Here is a 22,927-nt window from a genome sequence, read left to right as displayed (position 1 = left end):
AATATACTATAGAGTGATTATTATATCTTGTGGTTCTGAAAATGCTCGCCATTTTCCAAGTCACATGGATCTTACTGTTTATGGTAGAATGTGATTCTAAACAGATGAACGGACATGTTCCGAATTGGCCACATCCCCCGGGGCACCTGGAACCTACTATAAAGTGGTTATGGCAGCCGGCGATGCTGGAAATGCTTCGGAAAGCATAACCTTTGAAAATAATGAAGTTTGATGCCCATATTGATATGGTTCCGGATATGTTCCTAATTGACCACTTCCCCCAGGGCACCTGGAACGTTCTATAGAGTGGTCTGTGCATCTAATGGTTCTGAATACGCTGCAGGAAACATCATTTTTAAGGTTGGTGTCCGCTTGGATATAGCTCCGGATAATATTTACATGATTGGAAATACAAACATGACTGACCATGCTTTCCGGAACCAGTTATACGGAAATGGTCATATTTCTGAAGATTTCCAACCAATCTTAATGCGTCCGGTGGCATTCAACTTCCTATTAGTTCTAGTTTCTAGGAAAATTGCAAACATCTATCTAACTTTACACCACACAAAAATACAAGCGACAGAAAAAATGACATTTGGACATGACCTCAGAAAATCTGGAACATCTCCGGTGTCCAGTGGCCAATATGCATGGCCAAGGAAGTTCCTAAAACTGGACCAAATTTGCCGTCGACTGCTTCTAGATGCATCCAATTTCATCCATTTCTCATAAAGTTATAAGTATTTGAATTTGGGCAAAATTTTGCCTATCTCAATCATTTTGCCTATCCCCTGTAGAAGCTAGGAGCTAGACACTATAAGAGAAACTAGAAGCTAGAAGCTAGGAGCTTGAAGCTAGAAGCTAGAAGCTAGACTCTAGAAGCTATAAGTTAGAAGCCAGAAACTAGATACTAGAAGCTAAAAGTTAGACTCTAGAAGCTAGAAGCTAGGAGCTAGACACTAGAAGCTATAAGTTAGGAGCTAGAAACTAGAAACTAGAAGCTAGAAGCTAGGAGCTTGGAGCTAGAAGATAGACACTAGAAGCTAGAAGCTAAAAGCTAGATACTAAAAACTAGAACCAAGAAGCAAGAAGTTAGGAGCCAAGAGCTAGAAACTAGAAGCTAGAAGCTTATAGTGAATGGCATTAGAAGATGCCCATTAAGCATGAGCATGAGCATAGATGACCGTACAATTCGTAGTTGCTACTCTGTGATTGACCAGAGTAATCGAAGTTGCATAGAGATTTAATGAATGGGGCTTAGGGTGCGGCTTATTTTTCAAAAGTTCTCAAAACCAAAAATGCGTGTGCTCTTATGAATTCAAATCACATAAGAAGAGAAACCTCAAAGTTTGAGCCAAAAATATTAAGATTTAGAGGTGGCGCAAGCGTCTTGAAGGTGAATTATCAACTTATAAAAAATGGCCTTAAGTGAATTCTAACCAATTTTGAAACTTTTATCACCATTATCTTCGAAATTAAATTTATGAAAACTTTGTAGAGCACCAAATTTGTCTAAAATCAAAACTAGTTTCAAAAAAAAAAATAGTTAACTCCATTTTTTTCCTCATTTACTAAAAACAATTATCTTTGTTTGACCATAATTTCATGAATACTCAACCGATTCCAAATCTTTTTGCACGGTTTTGAAGCGTATTAAATTTATTTATTTATTTATTTATTTATTTTTAACTTGAAATTTTGGTAGAGGGAAAATCCCTTTGAGTGATTTCTTACCGAAATCTTTCTCAAAAAGGCACAAAACCTCTTCATCTTTTCCAAAAACATTATAAAATAAACAATCTCAACAATAAGAGGCTCAAACGGCATTGATCCATAGCAGAGCCAAATCCTTGAAGAAGTGAAAGGTCCCAGGAAAATTCCATAATAGTTAAGGTACCACATATAGAAAACTGTTCTTCAAAGCTGAAAAGAAACATACGAAAAAAAAAAAAAGACAAGTATCATACATAATAGGAGATTTCATTAAAAAACTGAAATAAAAGTTTCAATATTGGAAGGCACATATTTCCTAAAATATCTCTAACAGATATTGGAGTAGTATGATTTAAATTTTGAATTTGTTTTAAAAATTTATTCCTTGGTATAACGTATCTTGAACAATGGAAAATTATATGATCAATGTCTTCATAGAATGGTCCACAATCACATAAATTTGAATCTTTTATGTCGATGCGATATAAATGACTGTTACAATTATAATGATTTGAAATCAGTCTTGAAATGCTACAAATGAAATTTCGACTAACTGATACATTTTTAAACCATGGATTTAGACAAACTTTTGGTTGAATAGAATGACACCGACGCCCTTTATCACTAGAGTCCCAAGACGTTTGCCAATCATTTAAGGAAGATTTCTTAAATTTTGTATGATATTCAGATGCAGAAATACTACGGTTATATGTAATACCACAACGAACACCCAACTTAGCTAAAGAATCAGCTTGTTCATTACCATAAATTTTTGAATGGGATGGAACCCATACAAATTTAACGATAAATCCTAGTAAATTTAGTTCAAATAATAATTGTTTTATCATTAGAATAAGATGATGAGTTTTAGCATGAAAATTTACGGATCTAATGGCTTTAAGACAACTGAAACTATCAGAACAAATAAAAAATATATTTGGTGAACGATTTTTTATCAAACTGCATGTAAAATATAATGCTGTTAATTCCGCAATAAAAATAGAACATGGAGATTGTAATTTAAAAAAATGTGCTGCAAAATGATTGTATACTCCGAACCCTGCAATGTCCTTCATTAAAGATCCATCTGAAAAATAAAGTTGGTCAACATTTACACCAATAAATTTACGATGAAAAAACAAACTAGCAAACCGAGGATAGTCATTGTGTGACATTTGTTTCAATTCTTCATGTAAAGATAAATCAATTAAAGGTTGGAACGAGTGGATTTGAATTTCATATTTATAAAAAAAAGCTTGACGAATCAGCTATAATATTTTGATTTATACAATGATTGAAGGAGTCTAAAATTTTACTTGTTGGATTAATTTCAGCTAATGATTTTAAAATTGTGATTATCGGATGGTTATTCGAAATACATTGTGTAATACATTTGCAATTTAATTCATGAAAACGAATTTTCAATGGAACAATTCCTGCTAAAACTTCCACAGATTTTGTATGAGTGGAATTCATTAATTTTAAACAAATTCTCAAACAACGATATTGGTTTTTTTCAATTTTAGAAAAATGTGTAGGAGCAGTACTTCCAAAGGTAAAACAACCATATTCTAGAACAGAACGTATTGTCGTTGTATAAACTGTTATTAAATCGGAAGGATGAGCACCCCACCAGGCACCAGTAATTGTTTTAAGGAAATTTATTCGCTTCGAACACGTTTTTTGAATATACTGAATATGATACTTCCACGTTAATTTGAAATCAAACCATATTCCGAGGTATTTATATTCATCAACCTGTTCAATTTCAATATTATCTATATATAAATAAAAATGGAATGATGTTTGTATGTCACGAAATGGCTCACGAACGGGGCAACGGATTTAAATGATTCTTTCTTCATTTTGTTCGTCAAGGATTCCGACGTGTTTGTGTGTATAAAAGTTCCAGGTTGTTCACCGGGAAAGTAGAAAAAAACGGTACTGAACGGAACTGTCATTTTGTATGGGACGATTCATAGCGGTTATGCAATGTGTATTGGATAATATTTGTAGCTGGGCACATACAAATGGTTTTACATTTTCAGTAGCTAAAACAAAATTTATAATATTTTCGCGTAAACATTCTGTCATTAACATTAATTTATTTTTTAACTAGTGGTCCCGGCAAACTTCGTCTCGCCATCAAGTAGGCCGTTGAAAACCGCTATGAATCGTCCCATACAAAATGACAGTTCCGTTCAGTACCGTTTTTCCTACTTTCCCGGTGAACAACCTGGAACTTTTATACACACAAACACGTCGGAATCCTTGACGAACAAAATGAAGAAAGAATCATTTAAATCCGTTGCCCCGTTCGTGAGCCATTTCGTGACATACAAACATCATTCCATTTTTATTTATATAGATTTTGTTTTAGCTACTGAAAATGTAAAACCATTTGTATGTGCCCAGCTACAAATATTATCCAATACACATTGCATAAAATGACGAATCACTTCTCTATTTTTTCCACTGACAGATAAAACCTTGTCATCAGCAAATTGATAAAAATGGCAACCATTTGGTATAATAGATGCTAAATCACTTGTAAATAAATTGTATAAGAAAGGACTCAAACAAGATCCTTGAGGTAGACCAAAATAGCTATAACGAACCATTTTAGAAGATTCATTGTGAAAAAAATTCATAATTTTGAAAGAAAATAAATTACATATGAAATTTGATAAAACGATAGGAATTTTGAATTTTAACATTTTTTCATATAATAAATCAATGAGAACAGAATCATATGCTCCAGAAACATCAAGAAAAGTGGAAACCATGTCTTGCTTTCTATTGAATGAAAGATGAATTTGAGATGCTAAAAGAGCAGTACAACCTTTCCTGAAACCATATTGTGATGAAGCAAAAATTTTATTCCTCTCAGCCCATAATTCAAGGCGATTCAAAATCATTCGTTCCATAAGTTTACGTACACATGATAATAAACTAATAGGTCTTCTACTGTCAGCCATTGAAGGATTTTTACCTGGTTTTAATAAACTAATAACTTTTACAAAACGCCATTCTGGTGGGAATATATTTTGAGGAAGAAAAGAATTATATAATGATAGTAAATGCATTTTGCCTTCAAACGGTAAATTTTGTAGTACAATAAATTTTATTTTATCAATTCCTGGATAAGTATTATGAGTAACAGATAGAGCTAAATTCATTTCTTCTAGAGAAAAAAATGCACAAAGCTCAGGAAAATAGTTAAATGTTTGATGAGTTTTAAAATTTATATTTTGAGATACAAAATTAGGACAAATTTTTAATGCAAATTTTTCTATCCATTCTGAAGATTATTCCAAAATAGGTTGAGTTGAAAATTCTTAATTTCTTAAATTTCTTGCAACTTTCCATAAAGTGGATAATGAAGATTCTTTATCAAGATTTTGAACAAAAGTTTTCCAATAATTTCTTTTCTTAAATTTGGTTATCCTAATAAATTGTGCTTCAGCTTTGCAATATGAAAAGTAATTATCCCTAGAACCAAACCTTCGAAATTTTTTAAATGCATCAGATTTTTTTTAAAGCTAATGAACAATCATTATCCCACCAAAATGTCGGACGTTTTTTAACAGGAGATTTAGAGACATGTTTTTTTGTTTGCGATTTTATTAAAGTTTCCATTAAAAGCTTCAAAAACATTTCATAATTTTCAAGTGGAGTTGTGGAGTAATCAAAATGTATTAAAGAAAAAGAAACTAGATCAGAAAATTTATTCCAGTCAACATTTTTACATAAATCTGGAGAATTTACTGAAGCATATTTTGAATTGCTTTTAGCTTAGCTTAGCTTAGCTTAGATTGACTACACATATCAATGGTTGCTATTCCGTGATTGACCGAAGTCAGTGAAAATGCATAAAGAATCAACTAGAAGTTCGGCTGGGATTGGCCATAATCTTCTTCAGTGTGCATAATTCAGTGCCTCTATTTGAACAAGGTCAATAACGGCGCCGGCCACGTCCTTACAGTCAGGTGGGATTGGGGGAAGGCATGTTAGTGTGTAACCTTTGCTATTTGGAGACCGTGTTTGCCTCTGCATCTCCACAAAGGTTACTGGGAAGGATGTTTGTTAATGGGAAGGATCTTTGGGTCACAGGATTCACTTTGATAAGCGATTAGACCATGATAAACAATGATTTGTGAGATATGAACAATTTCTATGTAGAGGAAAATTATGCCGACACTTGAGGTGACGAACCATTCAAAGCTTGCTGAACGAATATTCAAATGTAACATTCCCACAACTGTCAGGACGAAAGCATGTGTTATTATATTTTACTCATTTGAAAAGAAACAAAAAACTCGATTGGTTGGGACATCATAGAACACTCTTATTCTTATGCCGACACTTACAGTGGCGAACCATCCAAAGTTTGTTGAATAAAGTGAACCTTTCGCAAGTCTACACTTGTAGTGTCGAACCATTCAAAGTTTTTTAATTACAAAAATAAAGGTATATAAGAGGTGTTCTGAAAAAAAAAAATGTTAAACATAAATAAATCATGAATCAGAGTTTGTGTCGACACTCACAGTGACGAACCATTCATAGTTTGTTGAAAAATCACATCTACATCCCACCATTGTTGTTCAGTCATACATATTTTACAGATTAGTAATAGTAGCATGAAACGAGCTCACCAATTGATCCGTTATCCTTGACTGAGCAGCCACAATCCACTTTCAGCTTCAAAAATAGGCGCGCCTCCCGAAAAAAACGGACGGCTGCTCGGGCTTTCTTGACGCACTGCCCAGCAGCAAGCGTCAAGGTCGAAGGATCAAAAAGAACGAACCGATCGCGGCACTTTTTAACTTACTCCAATCGAACTCACCGATCACGCCACTTTTTCACTTACTAGACCGACGCGCGACATGTTTGATCCTGCCCTCGTCGCTCGCCCCGGCAAAAGCAAGTGTCAAGGTCAAAAGATCAAACAGAACTCCATATTTTGAATTGCTTTTAGAACTATAAATTTGAATTAAAATTGGTAAATGATCACTACCGTTTGGATCATTAATTGTTTTCCAGGACGAAATAAATGATAAATAACTGGAACAAAATGATAAATCAATAACTGTATTATGAGCTGGAGGAACAGCAATTCTGGTAAATGATCCATCATTCAAAACATTTAAATTTAATTCGTCAATCAGGTCCATTATTAATGAACCTCTGCCATCAATTTTATCGCTTCCCCAGGCAAAATTATGTGCATTGAAATCCCCAAGAATATAAAAAGGAGAAGGTACATTATCTAAAATATATTTAATTTCAGATAATGAAAAAGAAACATTTGGAGGAATGTACATACAAATAATTGAAAACTTAAAACCATCATAATTGACGGAAATAGCAATAAATTCAATATTAGTATTAAGAGATATATCCAAATATTTGAATTCAATATTATCGCGGATACCGATCAATACCCCTCCAAATGGTACATTTCTATCACAACGAACAATATGAAATGATGGAATACAAAAAAACTTTATTCTTAGTGAGCCAAGTCTCATTCAAACAAAATATATCTAAATCATAATTTGTCAACAAGGCTTTAAGCCTATCAATTTTTGGGGAAATACTGTGACAATTCCATTGCAAGATATTCAATCCTTTGAAATTGTATAAAGCCATTAGGAAAATAATGAAGACAAAAAAGGTCCAAATGAGTTGAGTTTTTCAAAAATATTCACAAGAAAGGGTAATATCTTCTTTATTAATTTTTTTCCAAAAATCGCTCATACCTAATAAGTTTAATATTTCTTCTAAAATGCTCAAAATGGAAAAATCATTTTTTTCACTGCCTGAAATATTGTTATCATTATTATTTTCTGGTGCGGTTGTTGATAGCGAGACGATTGGTTGATGTTGGTTGCTGTTGATTGGGATTTGCTGCGGTTGGTGTGGTATGGTGGGCATCTGAAAAGATTGCAGGCGCGGCAGTACCTGTTTGTGGTTGAGAATTCAAGAGACTGACCTGTGGGACGTCTTGCCCCACAGTGCCAGCCATTGCCGAAACTACTACACGACTGCTTCCAGAAACACCGGCAATAGCTGGCACTGGGGAAAGACTTTGTGTAGTATCGTCGGTGCGTCGGTTGTTGGATGAGATGCTGTTTCTTGATGTTGGTGCCGATTGAGTTTGTAGTGTCGTGGTATAGTCGTTGGGTCCGTCGGCTACGGAGGTGAACTCGTCATCAACGGGTTGGGGTAAGACGTCCCGGATGACTCCTTCAGCCTGCCGTACTTGCGTCGGAAGAGGTACTACACTTTCCCTACTTCCGAACCGAAAAGTCTCGTTGTCAGTGTTCGTGCAAAGGTCGTCGTTGTATTCCGAACGTTGTTCGAGAGTGGGGTTATCGAAGACGCTGGATAGGGGGTGTCTCCGATACCTCAGACTCTTCGCCGGAATACTCCATCTGAGTCAGGTCATGGGTAGTGGGTGCGGTCTTCTTCGGGGGCGGGCTGGTATCTGGCGAGGTGGCTGGTTTGGGGTATACAAATTTTGGAGGTCTTCCGCGCTTGGTCTCCTGAACGGCCGGGGAGTTGTTCCTTGAGCGTGTCATTGGGCCAGCCGTCGACTGGGCCACTCGTTGTTCTCGGCTGTGGCGGGGCTTCTCAGCGACGACGGTTTCGCTCACATGATGCACTCTCTCTGGGTTAGACTGCTGCTTGACCTGCTTGATGAAAACCATCATCTGCTCGATCCTCTCCTCTTTCTTTTTGTTGTCTTCCTGCAACCGGGCGATTTCTTTATCTTTTTGGAGCATGGCCGCTTCCAGCTCCTTTAGCTTCCTCTCAAAAACGCTCTGTTGGGCTGCTACCTGGGCGAAGCTACCAGCTTGTTGCTCCACGCGTTTTCTGGCCTCCGGGAAACTCAGGTTTTCGCTCACTTTAATCTTAATCACTTGCACTTCCTTTTTATACACCGGACACTGGCGATTGGTTGGCCGATGATCACCCTTGCAATTACGGCACGAGGGAGCTTCACCGCATTCTTCCCCGTGGAAGTTCTGCGAACAATTGACGCAGCGTTGCGGTCCAGGGCAACGAACACGAGTGTGCCCGTAGCTGAAGCAGCCGTAGCAGAGCATCGGGTTCGGAAAGTAGGGGCGAGTAGCGACACGGAGCAAGCCAACTTTCATATACTCCGGGTACGTGGTCCTACAGAACGTAAGGATCAGCGCCGGTGTATTGACCCTTTTACCACCTTCATTTCGGGTGATACGCTGCACACGAATCACCTTCTGGCTAATCATCTCCGTCAAGATGTCCTTTTCCTCCATCTGAATTAGGTCCATGCAGGAAATGACGCATCTACTAATGTTCAAATTGGGATGAGGGACGACCTCTACCTCAGTCCCATCAATTAGCTTCGTTAACTTAAGTAACTTGGCTACTTGGGCTGGGTCGCGAACTCTTAGGGTGTATTTTGTTCCCTGCGCTTCGGATTTCGCGCTCTCAATAGGTCCGCCGGCACATGCCTCAACCGATTTCCCGGTAATGTACGGGTTAATCGGTAACGCTACTCCGTTTTTCCCAGACAGTTGCAGGAACGTCAACTCACCAAATTGGTTCGTTGGGTCCATGTACTCCGGTACTCTACGTTTGACAGTCCCACCTGGGTCGCCGCTACTAGCGGCCGCCATGTTGATTCACGTGGAAAAAACTTTCACTGGCAACGGTCACCCGTTACCTACCCCAATTGGCGATGAAAAGATAAAAGGAAAGATCCTACCTTATTTTCTCCTCGGACGTAGAGACTGATGCCTAGGCGTTCCCAAAATTTTGTGCCGCACTGTAGACACTACTGGACACTACTGTAGTGAACCCCTGATGAGAATCGCTCACTTTCTCAATTCCAACTATTTCCCAAACTTCCGACACTTTTTTTTTTTTTGTTTCAGCGAAAAACAATTCAAGCACACTGTGCACCACCGAATGCTGAATGAGAACGGCCGGGGAGCCGGCTGACGGCGATTTGTTTGGCCGTTTCAAAGCACGTGGGTGTCACTTTTTTTCGCCGTTTTCGGCCGGTTTAACACCGATTTTCACCAAACCTTCACTGTGCACTTATTCTTCACCACCGCAACCACAGATTCACACGCGTTTCGATCGCGAAAACCGCGAAAAACTCGGAAAAACACCTGGTTTAACTCGAACGCGTGAACGGAGACAACCGGTCAACACAGTGTGCTGGAACGATCTACACAAAGTCTTTCCCCAGTGCCGGCTGTTGCCGGTGGTTCAGGAATCAGTCGTGTAGTTGTTTCGGCAATGGCTGGCACTGTGGGACAAGACGTCCCACAGGTCAGTTTTCGCTTATCCCTACCTCAATCAGGTACTGCTGCGCCTGCAATATTTTCAGGCACACATCAAACCACACCAACCACAGTGAATCTCGATCGACATCAACCAGCATCAACCAATCGCCTCGCCAACAACAACCATTTCACCGACGATACTACACAAAGCCTTTCCCCAGTGCCGGCTGTTGCCGGTGTTTCTGGAAGCAATCGTGTAGTAGTTTCGGCAACGGCTGGCACTGTGGGACAAGACGTCCCACAGGTCAGTCTCTCTACTTTACCACCGCAAACAGTTGCTGCTGCGCCTGATTATCTTTCAGGATACATCGCATCACCCCTATCTCCCGGAGAAGGCCCTTCGAGAGTTCACCGCAGAAACATTACACAAAGCGCTTCCCCAGTGCCGGCTGTTGTCGGTATTGGCAGAACTAGTGTAATGGTTTCGACAGCAGCTGGCACTGTGGGACAAAGCGTCCCACAGGCAAGTGACAGTTTGGTTCTTTCGTCGTCAGAGGCTACCGCACTCCCTCTATCTCCCACAACAGACACGCCGACCAGAAGAACATCAACCTCATCATCCACCACACGATCAGCTACGGATAGTCGCTCCGGTGGCTGTTTCGCTCTCCAGTGGAATATCCGTGGTCTACGCGCCAACATCAGCGAGCTAAAGCTTCTCATCTCCGACCTCGAACCGTGCGTCGTAGCTCTGCAGGAGACTAAGGTGAACCAGACGGTTGTTCCGCCAGACTTCGTTGGCAGAAACTACACGTTGCTGCTACAGTCGACGAACGCCAACTACTGGCAACATGGTGTCGGCCTTGCCATCCGGGAAGGCATACCGTTCGAACGCATCCAAATCGATACCTCTCTGCATCTCGTTGCTGCTCGCCTTCACGTGCCGATCCAGGCAACTGTTGTGTCGATATACGTTCCGCCTAGTTCAGCTCAGTGCCAGACCGCACTGGATGAATTATTCGACCAGCTGGAAGGCCCGATTTTACTCCTCGGGGACTTCAACGCTCATCACATCGCATGGGGATCGCACCAATCAAGCGCGCTTGGGCGATTCATAGCCGAAACAACCCTGACGAAGCAAATGGTGATCTTGAATGACGGCTCAGCTACCCGCATCGACCCAGCTTCGGGTAACACTTTGGCGATCGATGTGACCATCTGCACAGAAAGTCTGGCTCGGAGGTTCACCTGGCGAACCTTAACAGACACGCACGGTAGCGATCACTTCCCGATTGCAGTATCCATACCTGGGTGGTCGAATCAGCGAACAACGCGACGAAAATGGCTGTACGATCGGGCTGATTGGGAGCTATACGAACGGATTACAGCAGAAACCATCCGCCCAGAGGTCGAGTGGAATGTAGGAAGCTTCACCGAAAAACTAATTGAAGCAGCGTCTAAGTCCATCCCGCGGACTAGTGGCCGAATCGGTCCGAAAGCGGTACCATGGTGGTGCCCCGAGGCAAAGGCGGCAATTCGTCGACGACGAAAATGTCTTCGATCACTTCGACGTTTACAGCAGGTAAATCCAGATCAACCCGAAGCGTTGGCGGAATTTCAAGCAGCGAAAGCGGAGGCGCGAAAGGCGATTAAAGAAGCGAAGGAGAAATCGTGGGAAAACTTCGTAGGGAAGATCTCCCCGCACAGTACAACGACCGAACTGTGGCGCACGGTTAACACCTTGCGTGGAAATCGGCAGAAACGCTCAGTTATCCTCAAACGGCCTAACGGTTTCACGGACAACCCCGAAGAAGTAGCGGAAGAACTAGCGACGTACTACGGCGAAAGATCGGCGACGTCCAGCTACCCTCCATCGTTTCGGATGGCGAAAATGGCAGCTGAGAGAGAGTCCATAGATGTTTCGTCTAATACTGGCGACGCGTACAACGTTGACATCACCCTAGCCGAACTTCTGTGGGCTCTCGACAAAGGGCGAGGTGCCTCGACAGGTACCGATGGGATAGGGTACCCGCTGCTTCAACGTCTTCCCGTGTCCGTAAAATTTGTACTGCTGGAGCTGCTGAACAAGATCTGGCGCAACGGTGAGTTTCCTGCCAGCTGGCGGAACGCTCTCGTTGTCCCGATTCCAAAATCGAACTGCCAAGATTCCGGTCCTGCTGCCTTCCGTCCTATCTCGCTTACCAGTTGCATGGCGAAGACACTCGAGCGAATTATAAACCGTCGTCTAATCACGGAGCTGGAGTCGAACGGACGACTTGACAAGCGTCAGCACGCTTTTCGTGTGGGACGCGGCACAGACACTTACTTCGCCGAGCTCGAGAAGTCTGTACCGAACGCCGACGAGCACTGTTTGATAGCATCTCTGGATTTGTCGAAGGCATATGACACCACCTGGCGACACGGTATACTTCGCTCCCTGAAATCATGGCGGATACGTGGTCGGATGATGAATCTTCTGCAGAGTTTCCTCTCGGAGCGAACGTTTCAGGTGTCGTTGGGTGGTTACACGTCCAGAGAACAAAAGCTGGAAAATGGTGTGCCGCAGGGATCAGTGTTATCCGTAACGCTGTTCTTGGTGGCGATGCAGCCTATCTTCCGGGTATTGCCGAATGGGGTCGACATACTCTTATACGCCGACGATATCCTCCTCATCGTCAAAAGAGCTAAAAACGAAGGGCTACACACGAAATTACAGGCCGCCGTGAAGGCTGTCTATAAGTGGGCGAATAGTGTTGGATTTGCCATGTCTGCTGCCAAGTCGCATGTATTCTACTGCAGCCCGAATGCGCGTCGGGAGCCTGCGCGGAACATCATGGTTGAACAAGTCTCCATCCCGAAAACCAACCGGCTGAGGGTTTTAGGGGTCACTTTGGACCGTACCTTAACATTCAAACCGCATTGCAAAATGGCCAAGAAAGCATGTGAGTCACGGCTGAGAATACTCCAAATGATCGGAGCAAAACTACCGCGAGGCAATCGGACAAGTCTACTACAAGTCGGATCGGCGTTGGTAACAGCAAAACTGACGTACGGTATCGGATTGGTGAGCCGAGGAGGTCCAGCAACATTGCAGACCCTCGCTCCGGCTTATAACAAAATGGTTCGGTTTGCTTCTGGAGCGTTTGTCACCAGCCCGATAATTTCGGTCATGGCCGAAGCGGGAACCCTACCATTTGAACTGCTAGCGGTTCAGTGTGTAGCGAGGATAGCAATCCGTATTCTGACGAAGAACAGTTGTAACAACACTCTTCCCTTGATTCGACGCGCTTCGGAACGTTTGGAGGAACTAACCGACGCAGCACTCCCTGCTGTCGGTCACCTTGAGAGACAGGGCGATCGTGCTTGGAATGAACGGAAACCTTCGATTGTGTGGGACGTGAAGAGAAATATTCGAGCCGGTGACCCTCCGGAGAAAGTCCGCCCAGTCGTCCAACAACTTCTGTCGACACGCTTCCGCAACTCGACCGTCGTCTACACTGACGGTTCAAAGCGTGAAGACACGGTAGGAGCCGCTTTTTATAACAACGGCATCTCCGGAACCTTTAGTCTACCGAAGGAGTGCAGCGTTTTCTCTGCAGAAGCGTATGCGATCAAGAAAGCGGTTTCAATTCCAAACATTCGGAACGAGGTGGTGATCCTAACGGATTCGGCGAGTTGCCTGCAGGCCCTAGAGGCCGGATCTTCAAAGCACCCGTGGATTCAGGAGGTTGAAAACATAGTGCGAAACAAAAACGTTCGGTTTTGTTGGATCCCGGGACATGCTGGCATAACCGGAAATAATGAAGCCGACCGCTTGGCCAACGAAGCTCGACAACAACCGGCTATCGACATCCCTATCCCCGGCGAAGATGTACTGAGAGCGACGAAAGCAGCCATACGGCGCCGATGGGATTGCCAATGGTTTAGAATAAGAGATAACAAGTTGAGAGAAATCAAGCACGATACCAAGAGATGGACAGAACGTGGCAATGCTGCCGACCAACGCGTGCTAACGAGGTTGAGAATCGGCCACACCCGGTTCACACACACTTTTCTTTTGAAAAGGGAATCTCCGCCTACTTGCGAGTGTTGTGGAACCACAATTGATGTGCGGCATCTTATTCTGCACTGCAGGAAGTTTGATCACGAAAGAAGAAGATACGGCATCGATACGCTAAGCTTGAAAGAAGCCCTCGATGACAATCTAGAGAGAACAACGAGGCTGTTGAAGTATCTACACGAAACAGGATTGTACAAGACATTGTGAACATCGAAAATGAATATCGTCATGTAAATTAGATTGAACATCTTTCACCGACACGAATGCACCCTTCTGGTGTAAAGTGTCATTAATAAACAAAAAAAAAAAAAAAAATTATTATTTTCTCCATTTTTATCATTAATTTTCTGAAATCCGGGAATATTTTTTGAAGTAGATGCAATATTAAGAGGAGGGAAATGTTGTTCAAACAATTTTGAAGAATGAGTATATGATTTAGGATCATTATAAACAGAGGAAACATTAGGACGTTTCCTTTTACTTGGAGGTTTGTAAATATATTTATCATTTTTATCAAATGTATTATCATTTTCAATATCTGATAAAGTTTCATATAGATTTGGTGAACTAAAATCAACAGAAGTTTTCAAAATCTCTAAATATGAATATTTATTTTGATTTCTTAGTTTTTCATTAAGTTTTTTTTTATTGGATATGTATACCGAACAATTATTAATTGAATTATGTTTTTGTTTGCAATAAATACAAATATCTGATTTTAATTTACATTCAGATGTAGAATGAAGATCGCCACATTTTGAGCATTTTGTTTTATTTGAGCAAAAATCAGATGTATGCCCAAATAGAAGACATCTATTACAATGCATGAGCTTTGGAAAATAAAGCCTCACGCGAAAAAAAACATTATCAATATTCAAAAAATCTGGCAATACAGATCCTGAAAAAGTAATTTTAATACAATTGGAATGAACATATTTGGAAATTCCATTTGCATCAAATGATAATTTCGACAAACGTTCGCAATCTAAGATTTTGACCGGTGAAATCGATTGATTTCTAAAAATGCCAGAGCCATGGGACCTAATAATGTCACAATCTAATGATTCATCGTAAATGACTCCGTTGATTTCACAAGAATCACACGGAGCATACACACGATAAGAATCATTAAATAATTTAGACTCTAAAAGAGAATTGGCTTCATCTTTTGTTCCAAAAACAACTCTAAGTTTGTCTAAAGAAATTTTTTTAATTTCATTCACTGATTTATATTTCTTGTATACTTCCGATGAGATCAACAAAACATTTATAGGTCGATCTTTCTTTCGGAAATAGACAGGAAATGGACCAGCAAAAGTTGAAGGATAAATTTTTATACGAAATGGTTTTGATGTTGAAGGTACTAAATCATTATTAGTATCTGAATTTTGCGCACCCCCGTCAATTTCCATAGTGGAAATTGAACGGGGATTCAACTAATAATAACAACAAACTAAACAAACAACAAAACAAGTAGGGTAATACTTAACAAACTCCAAAATGAATCCAGGAAACACCGGAATGACCAAATGGACCAAATGTTTTCACTTCTTCAATCACCGTCAAAAAATGTTTCAAAAATAACGCCAACCAGCTAATAGAGGAAGCTTAACACAGGTTAACCAGATCTTACAGGACCCAATCAAGTAAATCGTCACAATTGGAAATTCTTGAAAAATCGTATCTGAAAAATGGAAAAAAAAATGACAAGCAGAAAAAAGACCATCCAAGCCGGTCAAGGCCTACTTACCTTTTTTGAGCGTATTAAATTGTTTTCAAACTTTTCGTACATCTCATTTCACTAAAAAAATGTTTTGACAAAGTTATTCAACAAAAACTGTACGAAAACATGTTTTTTTGACGAAAAACGCCAGATTTTTTTTCTTCAATTTTTTTTCAGTTGAACAATATTTTTAAAGCTGTTGAAAAATATATGCACTATTAAATAAATTAAAACATGATGCTTGATAAACCTATTTAACTTAGGAAAAATGTAATTTTCGGCGAAAAAACTTAAATAATCCAAAGAAATGGGATTTTTTTCTTTAAAATACCATATTTTGGGGTAGTTTTTGTTACAAAACTAAATCAAAACCAAATATGAATTTTTGAGTAAAATGAAGAAAAATTAGGAGCAAACTACCTTAAACTTAGGCAAGTTTCGGTTTTAGACAAACTTGATGTTCTGCAAAGTTTTCATAAATTTATTTTTTATGGCGATGAAAGTTTCAAAATTGGTTAGACATTACCGTAGTTATGATTACATCACTGAACGCCATTTTTTATAACTTGAAAATTCACCTTGAAGACGCCACCTCTAAATCTTAATATTTTTGGTTCAAACTTCGAGGTTGTTTTTCTAATGTGATTTGAATTAATGAGAGAACAAGAATTTTTGATTTGGAGAGCGTTTGAAAAAAAAAGCCGCATCCTAATGGGGCTGGGAATTAGCTTACCATTCTCAATGTGCACAAATCGAGACCTCAAATTTCAAAAGTCAATAACGGTGCCGGCCACGTCCTTACGATCATCGGGAAGGAAAGCAATGTTAGTTAGATAACCGTTATTACTTGAGACCGAGTATACCTCTGCATCTCCACAGTTGTCATGAAAAGCACATTTTGTTAGTGAGATAAGTTTAAGATCTGGAAATCACCTTAAGTTGGTGATGGATCCACGCGATGCATCGGATTCGCGATATAATTCGATAATCGCATTGTAGGCCGAACATGTGTTCATCGCTCGGCCCCGCAAGAGTAAGCGACGTGATCAATAGATCAAAGACTACTAACGATCCGCGACGCTTCTTTATTTCACTACTCGACCGAAGCGTTTGATCCTGCTCTCATCACCCGCCCCGCAGGAGCAAGCGTTAAGGTTAAAGGGTCAAACAGTACTCTATGGCATTAGAAGACCATTAAGGCCATAAACTAGCTTTGGCCATGTTTGACCCAGATTACTCCTGTGTGCCTCGTTCCAAGGACGTGTTTCAGATTTCTTCCTGTCTCGGTGAGAAAAATTCATTTTTCTGGATGCATATCTATTGGCGAGATGGATGAGTAATAATCCACCACACCATTACGGCATTTGCATACTGTGCCATTGTCGACAAAACGAGTACTTGAGGGGATAATGGAAGAAATGCGACGTATTGAATCTTAAATTTTGAAAGAAATAGCATAAAACCTACAAAAATCTCTAATTCAGGAATAAATGATATAGAGTTAGAATTCAAATTGTTCATGTTATCACTAAATTTCCAGGACTAAATGGAAATTGACAAAGAAGGCACTCAGACCACAACTATGAACTGCTCATAGAACACTAAGCTAAAAGCAGACTTTGCCTGAATTGAAACGCTGCGCCACAAAGGAGAAGGAAAATCCTTAACAGTATCACATTGAAAAAAACATGAGGGCATCTTTGGTGGCTTCAATAAGTTATACAGTTCAATGGAAACAGGTGCACTACATTATTTGCCGTTCTTCACTTGCGGGTGCGTTTGTGTATTGGACGTCTACGGTGTGCTAAGAAACATCCCTGTCATTTCACTTTAGCATATGCTTCTTGGCCTTGGGGCTGCTATTAGTAGTCTCGCTGAGTTAGATTACAAGGCGGTGAATATTGTCTCAGGAGAAGATGATGATGCTTATGATTGGCAAGTGAGTTCCAATAGAGTCGTACGTCGAAAACTGATTGAAACACGTTTTGTGAGGGTAATTTGGTGCATTGAATAGAAATTATACATCATTATGATACAATCAGTAAATTATCATGCTGCATTTTGATTCCAGAGATGTTCCGATGTTCCTTAACGTTTTCACCCATCGCCACGTTTTATGTGTTCTTATTCAACTAAGTTTTGGCATATTGTCCCTAATGGGTCAGAACATGCTTCTCAACTTGGTGTTCTTATGAGCACTTCTTCTGACTGAGACCGTTCTTTGATGTCAAGTGCCGAAAACTTAAAGAATGGTTTTACTTGCATGCAATTTGGGAAACTTAACGATGTTTATCACTGTAAAGTATCATATGCTCTGCATTTTGCTCCTCCTCACTAGATATTTCTATCATCTTTACTATTTGTTTAATAACCCCATCCTGAACCGACAATCTGCGCTAATAGTTTCCACAACATGCCACAACTATTCGGGAACACTTCATATTTACTTCATGACCGCAATAAAATTTTACTATCCCCACCCAACAAGCATCCGCCCCCGAGCATCCATTCCATATGCACCCAATTGCTCGATTTCCTCTGACCGAGATTCACTGCGTGCGGTTTTCCACCCCATGAACCGCCCCTGCTAAAACTTTCGCCCACCACCGTCGTGCGATGCAACACGCTTACTTGTGCATCCACAGTTGGTACACGGTAAAAAAATAATAAATTTAAAATAAACTGCTCTTAAAGCCAACGTTGCATGGTTTTATTTGAAATTTGAAACAGAAGAAAATTAAAGTAAACGTTCCCACCCAACCTAGACTTGAACCTTCATTCTTAGGAGCGCAAGACTTGTATCCTACTTCGACACCACCTTGCTCCTTGTTATAATTAACGCAGTAAATAACGAAAAAAAATCGATATTTTTCGACTATTTATCCATATGTGGACGTTACTGAATTCGACCACATTCATTTTACAACAATTTTCCGCTCTTAATTTTATCAGATTTGATACACGAAAATGTCATAAAACCAATTCTGAGTAACAATTACACAAAATTTGTTTCCAGCAGAACTCACTCCTTCCCTTCCTTTCTTAGCCTAGTGGTTAGAGTCCGCAGCTACAAAGCAAAGCCATGCTGAAGGTGTCTGGGTTCGATTCCTGGTCGGTCCAGGATCTTTTCGTAATGGAAATTTTCTTGACTTCCCTCGACATAGAGTATCGTACCTGCCACGAATGCGAAAATGGCAACTTTGGCAAAAAAAGCTCTCAGTTAATATTGTGGTAGTGCTCATTGAACGCTGAGAAGCAGGCTCTGTCCCATTTGGGACGTAACGACAGAAAGAAGAAGAAGAACTCACATTTGTTACGGGACTGATGTGCAGCTTGAATGGCGTGAAATAACATTTTTTTTTTGCTGTGAACCTTATTGCCACAAGAAATTGTCCGTTTATTGGAACCATGCAGTGCAAATCGCTGACTGTGCGGAAAATTGTTTGAATTAATTTAGTTCGTCCGGTACAATAAATACCAATCTACTGCCTGTCCCAGCGCAAATTCAATGATTCCGAAGTCGCGCCTCTCAAGCTGAATTACAGAGTTATAGTGAATGTTTGATAGTTGAACTCTCCAGCGGCCGAATCATTTTCTACGTACAAACAATATTTCTATCGCGAATATATTTTGTTTTCCCAGAATCCGTATCGATGACATGAAAAAGGATTGGGATAGCTTTTAAATGTAAGCAGATTTAATCTAAAAAATGTAGGGGGAGATCCCCCAGTACCGGACACTTATGGGCTCGTGTTACCCATTTATGATAAATATTACCATTTTTACAGTGTACAAAAATAAATTTGAAAATATAAATATGAATTTTGATATTGCATTTTGATGATGAGTTTGAGTACCAAATTGATCGATCTCGAAAGGTGGCACCCAATACCGGACAAGATCTGGAAATGCCTCGAATTCTGTAAATTTGAACATCATCGAATGTGTACACTATAGAAATAGTTTATAATTACCAATTCAATGCATTTGCTACATATACAAGAATAATTTGAGTTTTTCTTAGTTTGCAAGATGCCTATCAAAAACCTCTTTCATATATGATGAAAAATAGCACATTTTACGATGTTGTTCTGAATGTTCATTATTCTTAATTTTATTGCATATTTGATACCATGATCGACGGAACCCATGAAAAATGAAAGTATTCTGAGACACTGATGCAATAATTACAAAGATATCATATAACAAATCAAGCTGTCCGAAACTGCGGGACAGGAGGTGCTTAACCAAAATTGTAATTTGTCCATATTTAGTTCAATTAAGGTACAAAATACATTCATACTATCAAATTAGGATTATGTTCGATCATGCTTGCGGGATCCAAAGTATTTTTTCATATTCAAAATATTTACTAAATTGGCTCAAAATTAAGTGGATACGTCAATTTTTTAAAGATTTTCAAACTTTTCTACTTTTTTTAAAAAGGCATGCATATTTCAAGGATGTGCTATTCTACGCAATCATTAGTCTACATAATAGCTTTCTTATCTACTAATACACCATCTTGATTGGACCTTGATTTCTCAATGTTTCGGCTTTGTCCGGTATTGGGTGCTGTCCGGCACTGGGGGATCTCCCCCTAATAGAACTCATATCGAGTAACAACACAAGAATTGTATCAAGTTAAACTAACTTCCTTCAGCATGGTGAGATGACCAAGAGGTATCGGACGTGATTATCACTTGCTAGACCAGGGTTCAAATGCCGGTAAGGTTTTTGTATTTTTGTCAACTTATCAAATTGGTTAAATCGATTGCTAGACTTCGTTTTTTAGCTGTAGCTGGCTGCACGGTGTGCTGGAACATAAATATAATCGAACTTGCATGAAGATCGTTTTTCACTAAAAGTTAGCTTTGGCAGTCAAAAAATGCTTGCGGCATATTTAAAATTCTTTCATCGGCAAAAAATTGAAAAAAGTCGATTTTTGTATTTTTGACCTTTCCCTATATATGGGTTTATAGAAGAATATTAGAGTTACACTAATTTTGATGAATTTCAACAGACAAAAAACAATTTGACATATCTTGAGGACAAATGAATTATTCGACGTTTAAATTTCAGCATAATTTTCTACGTACACCAGCACAATATGACCAGCCCATGGTGGTATGCCGCATTTTATATAACCATAAATTTCACTTTTAACTTCAGAATAGTCAGCTATTCATAAGAACACTTTGTTTTCTTCTTTCTGGTGAAACGTTCCAATTGAGATAGAGACTGTTTTTTCAACTGAATGTTCCATGAGCATTTCCTCAGTCATTCAGCATATCGTTTTAACTATTTTAAAGATATATTTTCCGAACTTACGATTTGGAATTCTGTAGATTTTGGAAAGCTTTGATTTGCCGTGTTTTACATGAAAAAATAGTTTTGAAGAATATGTTCAGAAGGAGCAACAAAATGATAAAATCATCAATTGCGGTGAAAATCAATATTTCTGTAGTGGTCACAAATTATGGATGTATTTTTCACCAAGTGTCTTGTTTGCATACCCACGGATCATAATATTTGTATCAAATCAGTACAGTACGTGTGCGACAGAGTTTCCCAATCAGAATATGAAATCTTAGATAGGGGTAAAATGAACACCGTGCCATTTACCGAGAAAAAAACTAATTTCGATGAATTTTTATCACGCACAGACGATTTCGAGCATAAATTTGAATGTTCGAGTTGATACGTAGGTCAATTGAAGTGAAAATATCAACGAAAACTAAGATTTTAGAAAACCACGTTTGGAAATTAGAACTGACGTAACTTTTAGCTTGGAAGACTTGAGGTTTTTCAGTGAGGTGAGTATCGTTATGATATGATGTCAAATCTGATGCCTTTAGAATTCTTTTTGAATGGGTTACAATCATTAATGGATGTATTTTCGGTGGGGCAATGAAAATTTTCAGAAATATTTGTTTTGCTCACGTTTTTTGCATGGTGTTCATTTTACCACCAACCGCTGTTGATTTTACCCACATAGTGCAAGTAAAATGAACATTTGCATCGCTTTTTGATAGCGATGAAAATATGTAAACATTTAGCTATTTTAGTCTGAATCCATGTCACTGCTATAGATTACATCCCTATTTTTGATGTTGTGCGAGAGAACTATCAGAAGGCCGGCTCCAAAGGCACGTTCCCCACCAGTTGGGAGATTTGTGCCATCGCCATATTTGAGCCTATTTCATCATCTACCCGATGGGAGAGGAAAGGGAAGGGAAAGATGGGAGGAAATAGGAGTGGGGTCCCTTGAAGAGGGAAGATCGCATAAGCGAAATGAGAGCATGTAGCTCCATACCACAATGGGTTCGAACAGCGCCCTAAAAAGGGCACTGCAAAACGCATGAGCGTAAAGAGAGCCTATAGCTCATTACCACAGCGGTTTAAGAATAACAGGATGTCCTGAAGATTCAGGCTTCTGTATTCAGTTTCACTTAATAAGTGTTTACCAAGTAATTGGAATCGCATTTGCGCAAAAACTGGACAGTTACATATCAGGTGATACGAAGTTCCATAATCGGAGTCACAACTATCACACACAAATGAGTCAGCACGCTGAATATTTGCCATGTGATAGTTGAGTCGGCAGTGGCCTGTCAACGCTCTGACCAAGAGACTGCAATTCTGCTTTGACAGATTTGTTAAATACTTCGCCACCTTTGGAGATGGCTCAGTAATATACAATTTTGTTTGACGACACGACTCCAAACTATTCCAATATTGCTTGTGCTGAGTTGCCGCCCAAGAGTTTATCTGAAGCTTCACCCAGCACTTCGAAATTGGAATAGCCGGCTCAGGGCCAATGAAGTCATGCGATGCTCCATCGCGAGCTAGCTCATCAGCCAATTCATTTCCAGCGATGGAAGAATGGCCAGGTACCCATACAAGGTTGACAGAGTTGACTGAATTCAGTTCCTCAATTTGAGTTCGACATGCGATAACAAGCTTCGACCTTGAGTTGGCCGAAGCGAGAGCTTTTATAGCAGCCTGACTATCTGAACAGAAATATATGACTTTACCCATTACGCGCTGTTGAAGTGCTGATTGCACTCCACACATAAGAGCAAATATTTCCGCCTGAAAAACGGTGCAGTTTCTACCAAGTGAGTAAAACTGATTCAGCCTTAG

Source organism: Aedes aegypti, chromosome 1 (assembly GCF_002204515.2).
Source record: "Aedes aegypti strain LVP_AGWG chromosome 1, AaegL5.0 Primary Assembly, whole genome shotgun sequence".
Taxonomy (NCBI): domain Eukaryota; kingdom Metazoa; phylum Arthropoda; class Insecta; order Diptera; family Culicidae; genus Aedes; species Aedes aegypti.
Note: the sequence above shows the minus strand (reverse complement) of the source record.